The 14734-nt window shown below is 43.0% G+C and overlaps 1 protein-coding gene across 2 annotated transcripts in view; it reads left to right on the forward strand.

Moving 5' to 3' along the window:
- The first annotated feature begins 9867 nt into the window (after positions 1–9867).
- Positions 9868–14734, forward strand: part of SH2D4A (SH2 domain containing 4A) — a 75994-nt gene continuing 71127 nt past the window's right edge. For both annotated transcript variants that reach the window (XM_075283733.1, XM_075283734.1), the window contains exon 1: positions 9868–9909. The gene's annotated coding sequence lies outside the window, so the exon portion shown is untranslated. The remainder of the gene's footprint in view (positions 9910–14734) is intronic.

The raw sequence follows: 14734 nt of genomic DNA on the forward strand, positions 1-14734 counted from the left end.
ACTCATCCATATTTGCATCATCTTGGCATCTGCCCTACGAAGGTTAAATGAATACACACTACTTCAGTTCTTTTGTTTTTCTTTTCAATCCTCTCTTGATATTTGCCTGCATTGCATAAATTAAATGTAATTTCAAGTAAAACTGCCAAAATAGAAAACTAGACAAAATAGTACTTAAACCTTAAACTATTTTTTGCACAGAATTTTTTGTTCCAAAGATACAAAATATCCGCATTTCTTTAAACATACAAAACAAAATAAAACATTTATAGGAAATGTTGCTTACCTTATAAGCTTTTGATTTATTCCACTTGCATCGATTCACTTTCTCCACTAGATGGCAGATATATTGTTCCTTGTCATCGACAGGGCTGAGAGATAGGACTAGGCTTCTGGTATTGTCCATGTATCGCTCTGCTTTTTAGGGTTGAAACATATTTTCTTGGTGTCATTTATTCAAGGAAAATTAATATAATGAAAATTGTCCACGGAACTATCAGACAGTGTGGTGAGAATCACAGTGCAGGAAGTTCAGCAGCGGATAGTTACCAATATAATAGTGCAGGGCTTTAATGGCAAGCAAGCTGTCAGGATGATTATGTATGGTCCGCGAATTTTGTTTATTCTGCTTTGAAAGGGACGCATGTGAATGAAAAGGATGAGGTGGCAAGTTGCTATTGCAATATTCCACTAAGAGGCTGAGGGATCGTTCAGGCTTTATCTCTCATAGTAAGTTCTGTTCATTAAGATGAATATTATGATTATCATTAATATATTTTAGTATTTTAGGACTACAATATGGTACAGTATGTTATTGTGAGATTCATATATTGGGCTTCAGGAGTATAAACTGTACTATAGCAACCAAAATTTTTATCTTTTTATCTTGTGAAGTTTTCAAATCATAGCAGAAAGGAATGCGATTGCCGACAATCTATGCTATACCAGCTGCTATATGCCCACTGTAACTTCTTAAAGGCATCTAATATATACTTCTCTCATAACAGCAGCACTTTTTTTTTTTTTCAGGCAATTTTTTTTTTTTTAATTCTATTAGTGCTATCAATGGGTTAATAAATGCACCCATATACCTTTAGCACTTTTGAGTGATTTCTGGGTGTCTCTGGGAGCTCCTGGAATCTTCTGCATTTGTTTACTGGATTCAGCTTCCTGCTATTCCCCTTTTCCCCATCCCATACACCCCCTCTGTCTCACTAGCTATCCCGCCCACTACTAGCCCTTCCTAACTAACTCATCCCAACCCCTGACCCTATTATATACATATCTCTCTTCCTTCCAGTCTTCCTCCTGCGGTTCAGCCCCCTCCCTCTTTTCTGATTTTGCCGGCGCACGCAATAGTCCCAGTGCTGCTGTGTACTCTGCGTATGATCCACCTCTATTGCGCAGGTGTGGGACAGCCCCTTTAAGTAATGATAGTTTATAAATGATTTTATATACTTCATTAACCACTTCAGTACCGGGCCAATTTGTGGTCCAGGACCAGACACATTTTAGGTTTATTTTGTATGTGCGGTTTTGAGGTCTGTAACATTTTTCCCGTATGTCTCAGTCAACTAATTTTTGCGTCTTTTTTCGGGGACACATAGGGCTTTTATTTTTATGTTATCTTTATTTTCGAATGTGTTTTAATTTTTTTTATATCCAGGAAAATATAAACAAAATAGGAGGGAAATTGTGTCTGGTTTTCAATTTTCTTTTAAAATTTTATTTAATAACACAAAGTGTCACTGAAAAACTTTATAATATAGTTTTTCTTCTCCGTTACGGTAATTTTTATTTTGTATGGTGTCATCGGGGGTGGGGCTATAACCTTTAATAACAGCGTTTTATTAGCGTATTATTTATTTATTTTTTATTATTATTTTATTTACATTTTTTAAAAACTTTTTTATTATATTTTTATTTTATTTTTTTTACAGATTGTGTCCCCATAAGGTGATAAGAGACCTTTGGGGACATCTGATCACTTATTTTGTTGTACTGGAGGCTGATTTCTCCTATAACTGAGGCTAGTACATTTAGCCTCAGTTGCAGGAGAAATCCAGCCTCCTGCACGCTGTATACACAGCTTACTGAGCTGATCTGGGGTCCTGTAGGACCTAGCAGCTCTTGTAAGACGTTTCTCCCAGCGGATCACGTGTCCGCCGGGTCAGAGGGCAGCTGATTTATGGCAGCGTCCATAGCTGTGTATACAGCGCTCATTGAGCGCTGTATACACAGCGATCGAGAAGGCAGGGGAGGTAATAAATCTGCCCTGTCTTCTCTTTGGGAGCTCCGGCTGAAGTTACAGATGGCTCCTATTGAAAGCAGCTGCACGATCTCCGTGCAGATGCTGTGTTCTGACTGGACGTACAGGTACGTCCTGTCAGAACTAGGCAACCACTTCCCGGACGTATATAGTCTATGGGCGGTCCGGAAGTGGTTAATGAAATAGAAGCAGCTTATTTTGTATTCTATTGCCTAGTTAGGTAGGGTTAAAGGTCTGTCTTTACACTCGGAAACATATAACCATGTTTATTGTTAAAGGGATTCTATCATTAGAAAATAACGTTTTGAAGTAGTGGCATGCTGTAATAGCCTTTAAAAAGTCTATTCTACTGCTACCTCTCATTCTCTTGTGCTCCGTGCTTTTTCTGTAAAAAAAAAAAAGCATTTCTTCTGACATTTAAATTATGATCGGGGAGCACAGGGAGAGTTCCCCTTGTGCTCCAAGCACACTCCCTGCATCTTCTCCTTGTCTTCAGCCTTTTGAGTCCAGATAGATCGGAAGGCGTCTAGAGTAGAGATGAGCGAGTAGTATTCGATTGAATACATCGCTGCCATAGGAATGCGTGTAAGCGGCCAAAAACCAAAGGGTTAAGTGCATCGAATAATCGATGCACTTAACCCCTGGGTGATCAGCCGCTTACACGCATTCCTATGGTAGCGAGGTATTCTATCAAATACTACTCAATCATCTCTAGTCCAGAGTATTAAGGCTAGAAGTCAGGAATTCAAGGTTCCTCACATCCTTCATTCGAGCCAAAAGCTCAAGACCAGAAGGAGGATTCACACTCTTTCAGTTTCTAGCAATGAGGGTCTTTGCCGCTGTACACAGGTACAAGAGGAGCCTGGATGCCTTGCTAGCTAATTGTACAGGAGGGAGATTCAGGAGATAGACAACGGGGACCCCTTGTAGGAAAAGAGCATCAGTAAGAGACCTGACTTTCCTCCAGAAGCCCAGAATGAAGGGACATGTCCAGAAAATATGACAGAGAGTGCCCTTTGCAGTACCGCAGCACCATCACCCCGAAGGAATTGCCGGATCCAAAGTATGAAGGAGGGCAGGGGTGTGATACCAATGCATCAACAGTTTGTACTGAGCCTCCCTAAAGGTCACACACTGAGAGGATTTCTGAGCACGAGACCACACAATCTGCCTCACATGGTCACACGGTCAACCATGTCAACAATCCAGAAGAGGCTTGCCTCGGACCACACCTTGACCATAGCATTAGTCAGACTCGAAGGATGAGGTTATACAATATGGATACCATCAAGAAGCGCAGCGAAATCAGGGAAAACTAAACACAACAGGAAGACCAAATAGACCTGATGAAACAAATGGCCAAGTAGGTAGGAGAAAGGAAGGGTAACCAACCCACAGTAGCACATTGGGAGAAATAGGCGCCAGTCAAAGCTTCTCAAACTCAACTTCAGAAGGAGCTTCTTGACTGAGGCAAAGGCTGTCACTTGTCCAAGAGGGCTATCAATTTGGGAAATAATTGCAGGTAGTTTGCCAAGTACAATGTCGCATAGAAAGGGGATAACAAAAGCCTTCTCAGAGTCCAGGCTCAGAAGGAGGGAAGAGTACTGATTGGCTACCTCCACAAGTCCACAGTCCTTCTGGTATCACAGCCCTGGCAGGGAATGAAACCCACCCGGTCCTTATGGACAATAAGGGGGAACCAAGCATTCAGCCTATTAGTCAGGAGTTTAGTGAATAGTTTCAGGTCTGAATTTAACAGGGCTATTGGGTGATAATTAGCACAATCCTGTAGATCCTTACCCAGTTTGGGGACCAGTGTGAGACAGCAATGTAGTATATTTGGGGGGATTGGAGAACCAGAGAGGAAGAAATTGAAGAGTTTAAGGACGTGATGGGACAATTTGCTTTGGAAAACTTTGTAATAATAATAAGTAAAGCAGTCCGGTCAGCGCCCCTTCAAATCCTCAATGGTAATAGGAGAGTTTAGAGAGGTCAAAGCATCAAAGGAGAAACACAGCAAATGGCAGTCAGCCAAGTAATCCAGCTGAGAGTGACCATGAATGAGACACAATGCCATGGGGAGAGCACGTTATAAAGTTTGGAGTAGTAAGAGTGGAACGCCAACGCTACAGTGTCGGGATGATGCTGGAGAACAGTGAAAGAATCACGAACAGAATGCAGTGTGGAGGCTACACAGTGATCCCTCAGGGTCCTAACCAACAGTTTGGGACTTATTGCCTTGCTTAAAGTACCATTAGCAGTACCATTGGTTTCCAGGCCACAGTGATCCGCCTGGGCAAGAACCAAGCAGCATAAGACCCCCAGGGATGAACATGCCGCTAGGATAGATGTAAAGGATCTAATGTGAGCTTAGAGAATCTGCTCCTGAGCCTACTTGTTCCTCTTAAGTCTAGAAGCTAACTCAATACAGTGGCCCCTCATAATCACCTTATTGGCTTCACAGAGGACTGCAGGGGAGTCTACTGAGCCTAGAGTGTCACAGAATTAGTCAGGTGCGTGTATATTAGGTCGGAGACTTAAGCAGCATTTCATTTCAAGACACCACTGACAGCACAGTGTAGTCAGCAGCATAGAAGACAGAGAAAGGGCTCGTTCACATCAGCGTTCTCCTCTCCGTTCTGCAGGTTTCCGTTTCCTGCATAAAACAGGCAGGAGACGGAAACCTGCAGGAGTCTTTCTCACCCATTCATTTGAATGGGTGAGAAAGATGTCCGGCCGTGAGCGGCGATGAGCGTTTTAGGCTCTCCGCCGCGAAACCGGGTTTTATAATCCGGACACAGAGTCGGACATGCAGTACTCTGTGTCTGGATTAAAAAATCCAGTTTTGCGGCGGAGAGCATAAAACGCTCACCGCCGCTCACGGCCGGACCCGGTCTGAGCTTTCCGACTTCTGGCATGCAGAAGACGGAAAGCTCAGAACGGACAGGTGAATGCTAGTGTGAACCTAGCATAACCACTACCAGAGAGCAGTCAAACCAGGATAGAGGGCCGACATCAGTGTCTATGAGCAAGCGAAGGGCTGGGGCATTCCCAAAGAAATAGTCAATATGGGGGTGGGAGAAAAAGGTGTAGGAGCGTGCTGTAAGTTTTTTTTGGCAAAGATCATACATGTTTAACAGCCACATCGAAGGAGTTTAAACCCCTGATCAAAGCTTATGGGGGTAATAAAGCAGGTTTTTAGCTGTTAGTTACCCCTATGCCCCCTGTTCATAAAGAGAGCGAAAAGGCGACACAGGTCTTAATAGTACGTCAATGGTTGTTAAGATACCGGCAGCCAGGACGACGTACTATTATGTCCTGTTCCAGCATCCCAGGGTGCTACTGTTTTAAGTGTTTGTCTATTGTGCCTCTGGGTTATGTTGGTGTGTCGCATTCCTTATGTTCTATCTTACATGTCATTGTTTTGAAGTTTTCCCTTATTTCCCCCTCACTGTTCAAACCTTTGCCTTGGTTTAGCCCTTGCCAAACACAGAAACTGGGAGGGGTTGTAAGGAGACCAAGGTCTCCATGGGAACCGTTGAAGTTCAGTCTTGTGCCAGTTTAGCACAGGCTCTTCTAGAGACAGCCCTGAAAAGAGAATATCGCTGTCTGGACATTTGCATGCAGTGCCAGGAGAAGCAGTTGAGGACACTGACAGGGAGGAACTCATTCGGACCTAACCAGATGCTAACCAGATCCCTGCCAGGACTCCCTGCTTTACTACTATTCCCAGCAGGGGCGAACCTGCCCCTTTCGCCGCCCGACGCGAACTACTGAAAGCCGCCAACCCCCCGCCGGGAGGAGGGGGCGGAGAGGAGGGGGCGTGGTGAAGCGGAGGGGGCGTGGCAAAGTGCAGGGGTGGGGCTTAGCGTCCTGGACTGGCTTAGGTAACCAAAAATGCCGCCCTCCCTGAGGCCCTGGCATAGCGCGGCCTGAAGCGCTCGCTTCAGGTCGCCTCATGGGAGGTGCAGCGCTGATTCCCAGCACCCTGGGGAGTTGGGAGTAGTACACGAGAAGAAGTAGGGTTGGAGTGTATAACAGAGCCTGCAACATCCCTGGGCACCCTCCAGTAAGGCTAGGGGATTGGAACGTGAACTACTTGCCCCATCTGCAAGCTGCCGTTTTTTGTTCCAGTTGATATAATAAACTGTTACCTGGTTCATTGCACCTCTGGACACCTGAGTCGTGCCTGCCTCACCATCACCGGCTCAGAGAGGAGAGGTCTCCCCTCCAACTGGAAGCATCCTGGGTGAAATTACTACCAACACCATCTAGTAGTGCTGCAAGACCCCCCCCCCCCCTTGACGGTGTTCGGCCCAGGAGTAGGTCTGGAGTGACAGCTGGAGTGTTCTCAGCCTAGTAGGTGGCACAGCATCCGCCATTACAACTCCCATCCTCTGATCCCCTCCATCTGGGTTGATTTTCTTAGCAGCAGGAACATGAACATATAACAGCATGTAAGTTGTTTAAAGGGGTTGTCCCACGTCGCATACTCACCAGTCTTCGTTGTTGAAAAATCTTCTGTCTTCTGGATTTGTTGTGTCATTGGTGGGCGGGGTCACATATGCAAAGCCAAGCGGCGAGATACCGCTGGCCCTGTGTGCGCGCTCATAGACCAGTCTAGCCTTCACAATGCGAATACAGACCCAACATCCGCCTCTCTCTATTACAGCGGGTGTCGGGTCTGTATTCGCATTATGAAGGCTAGACTGGTCTATGAATATGCACGCAGGGTCAGCGGCATCTCGCCGCTGGCTGGGCATATGTGAATACAGACCCAGCATCCGCTGTAATAGAGAGGCGGATGCCGGGGAGGGTTAGACGCCGGCACAGATGCACAGACGCCGGCACAGATGCCAGCAACATCGCTATGCTTCTGCCCTGCATGAAGCCAACAGCGGCAGAATCGATGCTGTTATTCCGCTCCTCCGCCCCCCGGAATAGCAGCATCACTCCTGCCGCTGCTGGCTTCATGCAGGGCAGAAGCATGGCGATGTTTCAGGCACCTGTGCCGGCGTCTAACCCTCCCCGGCATCCGCCTCTCTATTACAGCGGCTGCCGGTCTGCATTGGCAGCCCCTTCCTCCCAAAGGGTAAACTGCCCCCCCTCCAGGCTCGCTCCCGTGCACTTAGCCCCTCCTTCCTCCCCCCTCAGAGCAGCAGATACATCACTTGACTTATGAGCAGATAAGTCAAGGTATGTGTCCCAAAAAAATGAATAAAGTAATATAGCGGCCAAACAAAGCAGTTTTGCTGAAGCAGTGTATTTAGGAAAAGTCTTACATCCACATTAACAAACAGTATAGATAGGATCCTTGTGATGGGACAACCCCTTTAAGGTTAAGGTCCCATGTTGCGGAAAATGTTTTTGGCTGCTGGTTCATCTTATCCACGCATTGCGGAAATAAAGATCTGCGGAAAAGCTGCTTTATCAAAAAACATGTGAATTTATCAAAAATGCAGCATGTTAATGCATGTTAATTTTAGCTGTTGAATTGCAAAAATTTTGTCTACAGATTTAAAAGGAGAAGGAAAAAAGCAGATAAAAATGTATCAAAAACTCAGCTTTTAGGCATTTTTCAAGGATATCACACTGACCCATTAATTTCTATGGGTACATGCACAAGACCATGTTTTTCACTAATCAGTGTACGCGCCATGATTTTGCACCACATCAGATAGAGAACATGTTTTATTCTGTTCAGTTTTTGGCTCGCCCATAGAAGCCTATGAGACACTAAAAACCTAGGACGGCTCACTGATGTACTCAGTGTGTCATCAGTGTCCCGTCTGTTTTCATGGACTAGCTTGAGATATAATTAGATGTCACCTGTGTGATTTTATGGTGGACTGCAAACTAGGATCACACACTGAAGACACTGTCCGTTTTTGCAGACGTACTTCACTGATACTGAAGAGACACTGAAGACACAATGATGACACTGTCAGAAAAAACTGAAGACTAACTACTAGTTTGCTGACTGCAAAATACACATGGTCATCTGCAACTGGCCTAAGTCTGAGCCTTTATCCTTTAGCCTTCAGCCTTAGGTTAAGTGATTTTGGTGGGGAAGTGTCTTGTAACATTCCTCCTAACTTTCAAAGGACAGAAAGAGGGACAGTACGTGTGGCATGTCATGTGTGCTATGGCAAATTTAGCTCCACCCACTTATATACTGACTCCGCCCACTCTAATCCATTTTACTGTCTGCCTCCACACAGTATAATGCTCCTACAGTCACCCATTATATGTCCCCACAGTATAATGTTCATCTCCAACTACCCCACAGTATGAAATCCCTCTCCTTTAAACTGGGGGAAACGAAAGGGGGACATTAAACTGGGGCATCTGGAGGGTGACATTAAACTGTGGGGGTAGTTGGATGCGGACATTAAACTGGAGCCTACTGGAGGGGGATATTGAACAATGGGAGTAACTGGGGGGTGACCTTAAACTGGAGCAACTAGAGGCAGACATGTCCCCCTCCAGCCTCCAGATACCCCCATGGCTTAATGCCCTCTTACAGTAGCCCGCATTTTAATGTCCACTTTACATCTGCCCCCAGTTTAATGTTCCCCCTCTATGTTCCCCACAGTTTAACATAATAAAACACTGATACTTACCTTTCCTCGGTCCCCTGCTGCTCTGTCTGAGGTCTGCCTCTCTGGACTGTTGAGGGAGCTACAGGTGTGATGTGACTGACCTCATCACATTGCATCTACAGCTCTCAGGGCCGGTGCATACAGGAGCACAGTAATGAAGCAGAGGCTGTCTGCACACGGCTCCTGCTTCGTCATTGTATTAAACTCATCTGTGTCCTCTCTGGATGCAGATGAGTTGGATCTGGGATATACCTCCGGCTGACCAGGATCACAGTACATGACCCACAATCCAGGACTCTCCCGCCAAATCTGAGAAGGTTGGGAGGTATGCTATAAGAACTACAATCAAGAGTGTAATTATAGGGGGTGCTGAGATAGTAATTGCTACCGGGCCCTGAATCCAGGTCAAGGAGCCCAAAGGCCTGTCTACAACATAAGACAGTAGTATTACATGGTATTTATTCTTGTATAGCACCATCATATTCTGCAGTACTTTACAGATGTTGTGAACACTGTCCCATTTAGGGGCCTCATTGCATAATTTTCATTGGGGTCCAAGAGAATTTAAGATTCATCTGAGTACAATCAATTTATTTCTATTGTCTTTCGCAAAGTATGTAAAGAAGTATGTGTATATCATTTTTGTATTCGATAGATCAAATTGCATTTTTACATTTTCATGGTGTCATGCACCAGAAGGGTACAATATCTGGGGTATAGTATCTAGAGTTCAATATCTAGGTTCCTCTGGCAACACATTTTATAATATATATAATTATGAAACGGGTATAGTAGACTCTATGGATTAGAACACTGTGATACCATTGTCATACACCAGATGGTGCATATAGCTAAAACTAAAAGGAATTCTACTGTGGGGTTTGTCACTTGTAGCCTGGTTGTAGGGTGGAGATATGTAAATTCAAGGTATTAAAGCCCAACCCAGCAAGTCTAATGACAGGATTCAAGTGGACTTCCTTCAGTACAGAGATTGTTGTTTGAGGAAATTCCGCAGCTGACAATTCAAAGGAAGGTCTGGTAAGTGCTGTACTACACATTCATAACCTTTATTCTCTCAGTTCACCTAAAAATTTTAACCCACGCAATATCTTGCACTCTTCTGTGACCATTGTTGTACAGGTGAATTAACTACTTATGTTCTATGTATGGTATCCTTCAACGTATGTTTATATGTTTCTTCTATGTAACAAAACGTTAATGTTGTTTTGCCCTAATGTACTTTATTGCTTTTATCTGAGAAGTTGAGTTATCATAGTATGTAATTCTGTAAAAAGGCAAATCACCTCACCCATTCCTTTAATACACGCAGTTCTGAAATTATGCCAGTGTAATACTGGAAACTGTTTGTATTAAAGGTTCAGGTTCTGGAAGGTCGTAACAAATAAAGTATCTGAATTCAACAAATGATTCAAATTCTGTAAATGTTCTTCTCCGTGCAAGTACTTTGAGACATTATGGGTCTCTTTAGAAATTCGAATGGAGATGTGCTGTTCAGAAATAACCTATAGAAATATTCAAGAATCACTGAACACTATAGATCCACCTGTAAAATGTAATGTTGGCAGAGGGAAATTGGCACTGAAGGGAAGAACATGTTCATGCTGGGCTGATCTTGGAACAGAGCTGTAGCTAGACATTGTTTCAACCAAGAGAAAAGGTTGAGTTCAGTGTCAGAACTCTGTACAACTCTTAATAGATAAAAGGGTGTTATTGGCACCCCCTTGAAAATCAGCCCCCAGGGTAAATGCTCCAGTTGTACTCCCAGCTACATTCCTGTATTGAACAGATGTAAAATCTATGAGCCAATTTCTTTATAGTAGAGTGCATATCTACAGGTGAAAAGCAGCGGACTGTGCCTAGAAGTCACATATAGTATTTACATAATCTACGTATAACTGTCAAGATTGTGTCTGTTGGATGTACAAGATCTTATCAGTTGTAGCACTGAATGAACCTCCACCAAATTCTTAGAGTAGACCTTCCTCTATAAGTGTAATAGAAGCCTAAGAAGAAACTTGATAGCATTCACTAGTTGAGTGTCAGACTCTAGTGACTAGGGCCCACCCAACAACTTTCTGGTAATAGCCTACATCATGGCTCCTTAACTGAAATTTTTCATTCCCTATAAGAACTGTGCATGTCCCAATAGATCCATGGCCGGTTCATGCACAGCACTGTATGGGGAGTGACATGGCCAATGAGCACGAACGCAAGAAAAGCATTTAGGGCTGCCATCTCAAATTTTTTGGTCCCATACTGGTAAAATTTGAGAGTCTCTATGTATCCTAGTTTCCTGTCACACTCACAGTATATATAATTTTCTCCAATGCTCCCCACATAGTATAAAGCTTCCCCCACAGTATAATGCTCCACAATTATGTGTATGCTTGAAATATGACTGACGCCTTAGAACCAGTAAAAGTAACACCATGCATCAGACTTCTAAGAAACTAAAAGTCATCAAATTGGGTAGTAAATGAATAGATGAAAACAAGTTTTACAGTTTCTTTAACATGCCCTTAAAATAATATTTCCTAGTAATGCTGGCCCTTCAAATAAGACGTCATTTGAACAGTCATTAGCTGACAGCTTTTTGACCTGATCCCTCCCATACCACGTGAATGTTTAGTTTGACTGAGCCTGCATGTGTACTGAATGGGATAGGGCAGGAATAACTTGCTGATCAGGAGGTGTCTGTCCCCCTTTCAGAATGGAGCAGTGGACTGGCCACCATGCACACCACTCCATTAATATCTGTGGGAATGCTGAAGTACAGGGACTTTACTGGAGACCTTACCTATATCTAATTGCATAAAGGGCACTTGCTTGCAGTGTCCACCAAAAGAGGCACTGAACTTAACTGTTAATTATTTAATCGCTAATTATTACTAGATGTTAATTAATGCAAAATGTTTGTACTGTTTTATACTAATACTGGCTTCTTGCACTGTCCAGATGGGCACTCAGCTGTTAATTAGTCATTTCTGTTGCTGTGAGTTGTTTCTGCCCGGGTTTCTAGAAGATGGTACAAGTTTAGAGGTTACTAGTAGACTTCTGCCTTTAGCCAGTGAGTTACTTCTTGTTGGTTCCCAATTGGCTTCAAATCCTGATGTAAGGGCCCCTTCACACTACGGATACGCTGCCTGATTCTGAACGTTAAGGGTGCATTCACAGAGAGTAACGTGCCGCGTGACCTGGGTCGTATACGCAGTGTGAGATTTTGAGCGCCATATACGCTCCCATTGATTTCAATGGGAGTTAGTCTCGTATGTGCCGCGTTATTTTGCGGCCATGATTTTGCGGCTGCAAAATCACGGTCGCAAAATAACGCGGCGTATATGATCCAGACTCCCATTGAAATCAATGGGAGTGTATATGGTGCTCAAAATCTCACACGGCGTACATGTGCCAGGTCATGCGGCACGTTACTCTCTGTGAATGCACCCTAAAACACGTTCAGAATCAGCGCGTATAAAGCAGATCCCATTCATTTCAATGGAGTCGGCATACGAGCGCTCCCCATTGAAATGAATGGGCTGCTTTTTTCTCTACAAGCGCTCCCATTGAAGTGAATGGGAAGCGCTCGCGTGTACGGCTTGCTCGGCTCATTCCGGGCCGTACACACGAGCGCTTCCCATTCACTTCAATGGGAGCGCTTGTAGAGAAAAAAGCAGCCCATTCATTTCAATGGGGAGCGCTCATATGCCGGCTCCCATTGAAATGAATGGGATCTGCTTTATATGCGCTGATTCTGAACATGTTTTAACGTTCAGAATCAGACAGCGTATCCGTAGTGTGAAGGGGCCCTAAAGAGTCAACTAATAAGTGGTAGGACACATCCTGATTTTTCAAAAGTTGATGTTTCAATTTATATGGTTGTAAATTTGAGACATTTTTTAACTTTAATGATTTTAGCCTATTTTTTGATACATTGTACTTCATGCAAAAAATTGCAGTGAAAAAGTAAGCAATTTTCAAGTTAGTTAATAAGTATTTACCATATCTGTCTTTGTTGGCATCATCTTATTCACCCTTGAATTTATTTTGGACGTTATAACACTTTCAAGTTTAAGAAAAAAATTTAAAATTTATAAGAAAATTTTCCAAACCCATTTTTAGGGCTGCTTTAGTTCTGAAAGTGATCTTAAGGCTACGGTCCCAAGTAGCGATACATTGCGGTTTTTCTCACACTTTTCAGTTTCCTGTTTTCATTAGATCACTATAGAAACTGCCATCGTTTCCATAGAAATAATTAACATGCTGCGATTTACAAAAACGTAAGCATTTGTGTGTATGTGTGGATGGGATTAGCCAGAATCCCTTCCACTTTGCGGGTACTATAAAACACTGTGGCTTTTTCCACCACATTCTCTCCACGCTCAAATCACAGCATTTGCGCTACGTGGGGCCCCAGTCTAAAGGCCATTGAAAACAGCATTTGGGAAGTTTATTGACCTTTTTAAACATTTCATAGGCATTAAAACAAAATGGAGGTGAAATTTAGACTGATCTGATTTTCAATAATTATGTTAAAATAATCATGTTTATTTACTCCTAAAAATGTACACATTCACAAGGGGTTAAATGAGAAAATGCATTTCACAGTTTAATCAATTAGCATGGACATACCATACATATACATTTTGCTGGAAGTGTTTTCTGATGTTGTGTCTGATTTCCACAGTCCCTAAAGGACCAGTAAAATGAAAACCCCCAACAGTGACCCAATGGTCAAGGGGGTATAGCGGGCATTTTACCCACAGGTGTTTCATCAAATTCATTAACATTGGGCCAAGAAAATGACAAAACTAAAAAAAAATTCTATAAGATGTTATTTTAGCACTAAATTTTTCATTTTTGTAAGTGGCTATAGGGGATAATGCAAACAATTTGTCACTTTCTACTGAGTACATAAGTAGTCCATATGTGGATGAAAACTGCTGTCTGGTCAAGGCAAGGAGTACCATTAGGCTTTGGGAGGGCATGAGATTAAACAAGGTGACATTATCCCACATGTATGATATTTCAGTGCCCAGTATGTCATGCCCAGCTTGTGGCACTGTGAAAAGTCAACCATCCAGTTATGTGTCTGTTTCCTGAATTTTGAAATGCTCTAAATGCATGCATGTAAATATGACAGGCCTCTGAAGTAAAAGAGCACCATGCGCCATGGTTTTCTACAATGCATAGGTGGATGTTTGCAGAGGCTCTGAAGTGAATGAAAAAACTGAACCCCAAAACATGACTCCATTATTGACACTATACCCCTTAAGTAATTTTGGTAAGAGGTATAGTGAGACCAAGAATGCAAAAATTAATCTGTAATTTGCAATTAATCTGATTTTTTTTAAAAAAGAAATATGCAAAACAATATGTGTATCCTCTTTGTATCAACAGACACACAGTCCTGAAATTTTAAACAGGTTATCCTAGGTACAAACTAATTGTATATGTGGGTGTTATCTGCTGTTTGGGCATGCAGCAGGGGTAAGAAGAGAAGGTGCATTGTGCTTTTTGAGTGTAGATTAAGTCCGCGTGGCGTAAACTTCACGATTTGCCTGCAGAACAAACACTGCAGAAAAAAATCGCAGTGTTTTACAGTTAGAACAAAGTGGATGGGATTCCTGTGAATCCCATGCTCATTTTGTGGTAAAAACCACACCGTGTACATGCAGCAATTTCCAAAACCATCACGGTTTTAGAAATCGCATCATGTCAATTAAACCTACGGAAATGCCAGTGGTGTCCCTTTAGGTGTAATCGAAACAAAGTCTGCAGATGAAACCTCTGAAATAAACTCTCATGAAATAAAGTTTATGTTTCTACAAATGTATGTTATTTA

Source organism: Leptodactylus fuscus, chromosome 1 (assembly GCF_031893055.1).
Source record: "Leptodactylus fuscus isolate aLepFus1 chromosome 1, aLepFus1.hap2, whole genome shotgun sequence".
Classification (NCBI taxonomy): domain Eukaryota; kingdom Metazoa; phylum Chordata; class Amphibia; order Anura; family Leptodactylidae; genus Leptodactylus; species Leptodactylus fuscus.